This window comes from Macrotis lagotis, chromosome 5, assembly GCF_037893015.1.
Source record: "Macrotis lagotis isolate mMagLag1 chromosome 5, bilby.v1.9.chrom.fasta, whole genome shotgun sequence".
NCBI classification, from domain to species: domain Eukaryota; kingdom Metazoa; phylum Chordata; class Mammalia; order Peramelemorphia; family Peramelidae; genus Macrotis; species Macrotis lagotis.
The window spans coordinates 207,196,911-207,204,181 of NC_133662.1; the positions used below are offsets into that span (position 1 = coordinate 207,196,911).

A 7,271-nucleotide genomic window follows, 5' to 3' on the forward strand; every position below is an offset into this window, starting at 1 on the left:
TAGAGGTAACTGAACCCCAACAGGAATCAAGATTAAGGAAGATGTAATAACAAAAAAAATATATATGCATATGCCTCCTAGAAACTGATTTGACCTGTCTGAGCCACAAATACTTTCTATAAAAAAAATGTGTGGAGCATTGTCTGTGGATCATTTTTCGATTGTTGGAGATGAAAATCCTGTTGATAAATGCTAATAGTTTCCAGGGATCTACTAATAAGAGTCTTTTCAATATATTGAAATTCAGTAAATATTAAGTGGAAGGGAATTTTTGCCACTAGATTCTTTTGATCAACATTTTCCCTTTTTTTAATATCTCCCTCTCTTTTCATTCGAACCAAATACCTCATTCCACATTCACAATGTTATTTGGGTCCCAAGGTTTTTTCTTATGAAAACTGTCCAAACTACCCAATATAGTTAGTACTTCTTGGAGCTAGCAGCCTCCTTGTCACATGAGTACTATGACAGTGGCTGAAAAGGAGAAACTTAATGATTCCCATCTGATCAAAAGATCTCCCATGAAAATGAGAGAGTAAGTGTATCTCTATGGGTGTGAAATGGGTTGCTAAATAGCATTCAAGTGATATGATTAAAAAGACAACTTCTTGTCATTAGCAGGATGCACAATCTATATCTAATTGGATTTATTCATTGTACTGCCAAATGGAGCTCATAGGGACATTAGAACTGGCATAAAATTCTGTGAAATTAAACATTAAGTTAGTAGGAGATGTTCCAAAGTGAACACATAGTATTGAGCACAAAGCTGTGGAAGTTTGGAAACAAAAAATACTATATTGGAGACTGGCAGAAAGTAAATCATGCTATTGTATGGGGTTAGTTACTAGGAAATATCAAAGTTGAAAAGAGAAGTGTGGGCATTTTATTATGTGGATCCATGAAGTCTAAAGGTATGTATGTAACTGTATGTCTATGTATTCCTACATATACAAGTTTATATGCAAATATGTATATATACATAATTGTACACATGTGGACTTCCATATAATTTTTCTAGACATGCATGGGCCTTTATGTACATCTATGTGTGAACCTACACAGGCACATGCATAGAGAGATGCATACAGTGCACTATATATATATATATATAGCTGTAGATATGTAGAAACACATGAACACACACATGCACATAAATATATATATATATATATATATATTATATGCACATGATATGATATGGTATAGCTGTTGTCCTTTGTTCTTGAAGAAAACCAAAAGGACTTCACTATTTTAGAGGCTTGCAATGTGTCTCACTGTGACTGCTCAGACCAATACAAGCTTGGAATGCTCGAATGCTCTCCTACAGGTTGGGCACAAATAGACAATGTGAACAACAGAGGGAAATCTCTAAACCTGCACATCTCAAGGTTCCTTTAAGCTACTGCTATTCTGTTTTGTTCATAGAACACAGCATTCTGTCTGATAAAGATATGCCATGTGGACTGCTCCTGTGCCTTTGTCTTCCATGTTGCACAAACAGTTCTGAAATTCTTAAGAGATTATCTTATTAGTGTCCTTGTAGCACTTTTTTTGACCCCTCTCTGAGTGCTTGGCCTTTGTAAGTTCTCCTATACACTCTTTTTAGCAAGCATACATTTGGCATTCAAACAATGTGGCCAGCCCATCAGAGTTGTCCTCTCTACAGCAGAATTGGGATGCTTGGCAGTTTAGTTGGAAAAAGGACCTCAGTATTTGTTTCTTATCCTGATAGTGATTTTCAGAATCTTCCTAAGACAATTCAAATGGAAGTGATTCAGTTTCTTGGCATAGTGCTGAACAGATTTCACAGATGTACAAAAATGAGGTCAGCACAATGACTCTAGACTTTCGATTTGGTAAGTCCATCTAAAACTTCTTTCTCATACCTTCCTTCACAAACTTTGAACTGGTTCTGGCAATACATACATCAAACTCATTATCAATGTGTTTCTATTTGGAAAGTATACTGTCAAGTTAAGTGACCTTTTCCACAGTATTCAATGCTTCTCCTTTTGCTGTAACCAAAAGTTCCACATATGGATGGTATGGTGCGGGTTGATGGAACATTTCTGTGTTTTCTCCATGTTAATTGTTAGGCTAAAATTAGTACAAGCAGCAGAGAATCAATCCATAAGCTTCAGACACCAAATGAGTACACAATCTTCTGCCAACAGAAAATCATGCACCATCACTTCCTCTATTTCTTGGCTTGTAAACATTTCAAGTTGAAGAATTTATCTTCAGTGAGGTAATTGGTCTTGATAGCATGTTTATCCTCATTGAAGACTTTTGATAACATGGCTGTAAACATCATGCTAAAAAGTTTGGGAGCAAATAGAGAGCTTTCTTTCACTCCATGGGTGACTTGGATAGTAGGAAAGTATCATCCACTATCTAGAACTTGAACAAGTGAATTGTGATGAAATTGACATAGAGTATTGATGAGCTTTTCCAGCAACCACATTTGGACATAATTTTTCATAACACCTCAAGACTCACAGTAGCAAAGACTGTGGTTAGAATTAAATGGATTGAATGTACACTTCTTTTCTTTCTGCTCCTGGCATTTCTTCCAGAATTTTCAGGCAGCATACACCCTATCTATTATTCCTTGTCCTTTTCTGAAGCCACATTGACTCTCAGGTAGATAACTATGTTCCAGGTGAATAGTTGGTCTATTAAGAAGGACTCTGAAAAAGGGTAAAAATAATACTTGTACAAAAATATTTATAGCAGCCCTGTTTGTGGTGGCAAAGAATTGGAAATCCAGTAAATGTCCTTCAATTGGGGAATAGCATAGCAAACTGTGGTATATGTACGTCATGGAACACTATTGTTCTATTAGAAACCAGGAGGGATGGGATTTCAGGGAAACCTGGAGGGATTTGCATGAACTGATGCTGAGTGAGATGAGCAGAAGCAGAAAAACACTGTACACCCTAACAGCAACATAGGAGTGATGTTCAAGCTTGAAGGACTTGCTCATTCCATCAGTGCAATTTTGGGCTGTCTGCAAAGGAGAGTGCCATCTGTATCCAGATAAGGAGCTGTGGAGTTTGAACAAAGTGCAAGGACTATTCCCTTTAATTTAGGGGAAAAAAACCAGATAGCTTATTGTCTGATCTTGTTACCTCTTAAACTTCTCTTTAAGGATATGATTTCTCTCTCATCATACCCAATTTGGATCAAGGTACAACATGGAAACAAAATAAAGACTGACAGAGTGCATTCTGTGGGGGGGGGGAGGGAAGCAAGATTGGGGAAAAAATGTAAAACTCAAATAATGTCTTTAATAAAAATAAATTTAAATTTAAAAAAAAAAGGACTCTGGAAAGAACCTTACCATTAATGATTAAGCAAGAAATCTCTCTGTGATTGTCATGGGACAATCTATTTCCTTTGTCTTATAGAGATGGACAATGGAGACATCCTTGAAAACTAAGAGATAACATACTCATGCCTTATAACCTGGAAAATTTCAGTCAACTTTTATATGAACAATAGGTCCTCCCCCACCCCCATCTTGTGAATCTCAGTTGGAATAGAATCAACCCCAGGCCTTTACCATATGAAAGGAACCCAATAGCATTCAAAACCTTTTTTTTTTCATTTGGAACTTCAGCTAGGAACAGATTCATTTCAACCTGAGGAAAAATGGTCAATGGTCTCAGCATTAATTGATTGAGAATGGATTCTATGAAAGAGTATAGCCTATCTCTCTAAGATCATATCCCTATCACTAATCCATATGACTCCATCAGCACTGAGTAGTTGAGATGCATCAAAGTCTTTGGCCCATAAACAGACTTCAGGGCATCATAAGCTGTGTTTAATTTTTACTGTAATATAAAACTAAATTTCCTCTGCCTTCTTTATGAATCAAGAATCCTGCATTCATCTAAGCTTTGCTTACACTTTACTTTCTATGAAATTAAATACTGCCTTCTTAGAGATGGATTTACAATCTGGCTGATAAAACCAGTGGAGTTCTCATTTTTCATTTACCAACTTCTCTATTTTCCTTTCTTTTTCATCAAGGCAGTCTTGATGTATATGTGTGTTCTGATCCATATGAACAAATGCAGTACTGTACATCAACTCTGAAAGCTGCCTGCTCTTTTATTGCTCCACTGTTGCCTACTGTGTGTTGGCTCTACTTTCTAGAGTTAGCAACAAACTGTTCTAGGTCACAGATATGCTCTAACCTCTTAAGATTAATTATTCTGGTAGATATTTTGTCTTGGGGTTACCACCATTGTTGAAGTTGAATATGAATGTTTAGCTTGGAGAGGATAAATCTATGACTTACTATATATATATACTCTTAGATTTTCATTTGGACTCAGGGATTTGGGACTTTTGCTTTGCTTTAAAATGTGAAAATTTAGAAAAAAATACTTTTTTTCTTTTGGTATAAAAGACTAAATTATTTCCCACAAATTATCTCTGCAAGATCAAGCTCTTCATGGATTGGTACATTTGTTTTGCTGTGTTTTTGTTGTTTATTTGTTTGCTTGTTTTAACAAAAGAGCTCCTGAAGTAGTCAATGCAGCCTGAAGTAGTTCATCTGCATCTTCAACAAATCATTCACAAAAATGTGACTCTGATTCTGTATTGTCATGCAAAGTTGAATCTGAGGGTTTTGTTTAATTGATTTCCCATGACAAAAATTTACTATTTTTCCTCTTCAACTTTAATAGAAAACTGTTATCATAATAATATAGCAAATTCATATCTTGAAGACTATGACAATAGAACAATTTTTTGTAGCATACCCTAGCAAGCTAAAAAGCTTTCCAAAACTAATATGACAATAGAATGAATTTTTAGCTAAGTTCAGAGAGCCTAATCAAAAGGATATTGATTACCAAAGGATTAATGATTTGCTTATGTGACTTAAGAAAATTCACTAAAATATTAAAAAGTTATTTTTCATTCCATAAACATTAGCTATTTACCAGGCATCATGTCAAGAGCCAAGGATACAAAGAAAGGTCAAAGACATCTTCTGCTGGGAAACATCTCATAATCTAAAAGAGAAGCAAAATGAAAAGAATTATGTTCCAACAAGAATTATATAGGATAAATTGGAAATAGTTTATCTATCTATATTAAGCATTCTTTCTATACTCCACTTCTTAGCTGACAAATTTATTTTCATGAGGCATTTCATTCGTTTTACCTCTACTCAAGTTTGAATTCTATTTTTTAATTTAGTTTTATTTTTATATCTACAGCTATTTATTTTTTCTCTCCTTATTTCACAAGAAAAGAAATATCAAAAAAGGAAACTATTGTCACAAAGTAGAATAGTTGTTCCTATTACTTCTTGTATCAAATATAAGCAACTCTTTAATGATTTTAAAGCTTTTCACAGCATGAACTTTCTGACTTTCTAATTTTCATTATCATTAATCCTTGCCACTTATTCTATAGTCTTCCCATACTAACTTCTTGCTCTTCCTTCCAGGCTAGCAGGAACTTTTCCTCCTCACCTTTTTCACTTAGGATGCCTGGATTCCTTCAAGATTCAACTCTTAGACTGGGCGAACCGAGCCCGTCGCCATGGAGCAGGGAGCACCCGAGCTGCCGCCGGGGGTTCTGGCCGAACCCCTGTGGGGCCCGGACGGCCACCGCCAGGCGGAGGAGGCCGGGGACAAGGAGGCGCGCGATGTCGGAAACGGGGCCGAGGGCCTGCTCGCAGGCTCCGGGGACGCCCCGATGACAGAAGGTAGGTTTTGGTCAAAGAAAATTGAAATTACTGTTTCAGAAGCAGATAAAAGAACTGGAAGAAATGCCATGAACATGCAAGAAACTTACACAACCGACCTCATTGAGACAAGGTCAGTTGAACCAAGTGATGTTCAGAGCGTTCTTACAGACTCTCTTTGGAGACGGGATAGCGAATTTGAATTATTGAGGAACTATTTGCTAGTTTACTATCCACATATTGTTGTCCCACCTCTGCCTGAAAAGAGGGCAGAATTTGTTTGGCATAAACACTCTGCAGACACCACGGATCCTAATTTTGTGATGAGATGAAGAATTGGTTTGGAAAACTTTCTTTTAAGAGTGGCTTCACATTCTGTTCTTTCTGAAGACAAAATCTTCTACTTGTTTTGAACACAGGGAAATAACTGGAAGGAGACGGTGAATGAAACAGGGTTCCAGCTCAAGGCAGACTCCAGGTTAAAAGCTCTTAATGCAACATTCAGAGTGAAAACCCCAGATAAGAGATTTACTGAACTAAAAACACTATGGTGATAAACTACAGTCTGTCATCGCACACCTTCTTCGAGTCAGAGCCAGAGTGGCCCACCGACTCTATGGTGTCTTTAAAGTTCATGGAAATTATGGAAGAGTTTTTAGTGAATGGAGTGCCATAGAAAAAGAAATGGGGGATGGGCTACAGAGTGCAGGACACCATATGGATGTATATGCAGCTTCTATTGATGATATTTTAGAAGAAGAGGAACATTATGCAGATCAACTAAAGGAATATCTTTTCTATGCAGAAGCATTAAGAGCGGTTTGTAGGAAACATGAACTAATGCAGTATGATTTGGAGATGGCTGCTCAGGATCTGGCATCCAAAAAGCAACAGTGTGAAGAGCTTGCAACAGGAACTGTGAGGACATTCTCCCTAAAAGGAATGACTAGTAAACTGTTTGGTCAAGAAACTCCAGAACAAAGGTGATAGAGGAACAAATAAATGAAGGAGAAGAACAGCTGCAGTCTAAAACTCTGGAAGGCAGAGAATTTGTCAAAGCTGCTTGGTCAGATATTGAACGCTTCAAAGAGCAAAAGAGCCGCGATTTAAAGGAAACTCTCATAAGCTATGCAATTGTACAGATTAGTATGTGCAAAAAAGGGAATTCAAGTGTGGACCAATGCTAAGGAATGCTTCAGCAAGATGTAACACTATAGAAATGAATTCCTCTTTAATCAAGTGCCCCAGAACAGAAGCACAAGTACATAATGGAGACTTGAGTTGCTACCTGGTATATACAAAAATTTAAATCAATGTTCTTTATGGTGATTGTAGTTGTTAGAATAGCACAAAAAGGAGATGATGTTTTAATGAAGATTAATATTGAAATTAGGAACTTATGATGATTCTCCCCTCAACTCCCCAGTCATTTTGGTATTTTTTGGAAGAAATTTGAACTAATAAAAGTCCCAATTGTCAGGTCATGTTTCTATGTCCTTTCAGTCCATGCTTTTTCTATAAATGTATGAAATAATTTATAGAGTTTTTTACTTAAGAT

At 36.6% G+C, this 7,271-nt stretch overlaps 1 pseudogene; it reads left to right on the forward strand.

Moving 5' to 3' along the window:
- The first annotated feature begins 5,568 nt into the window (after positions 1–5,568).
- Positions 5,569–6,922, forward strand: LOC141490026 (sorting nexin-4 pseudogene; annotated as a pseudogene).
- Positions 6,923–7,271: the final 349 nt, after the last annotated feature.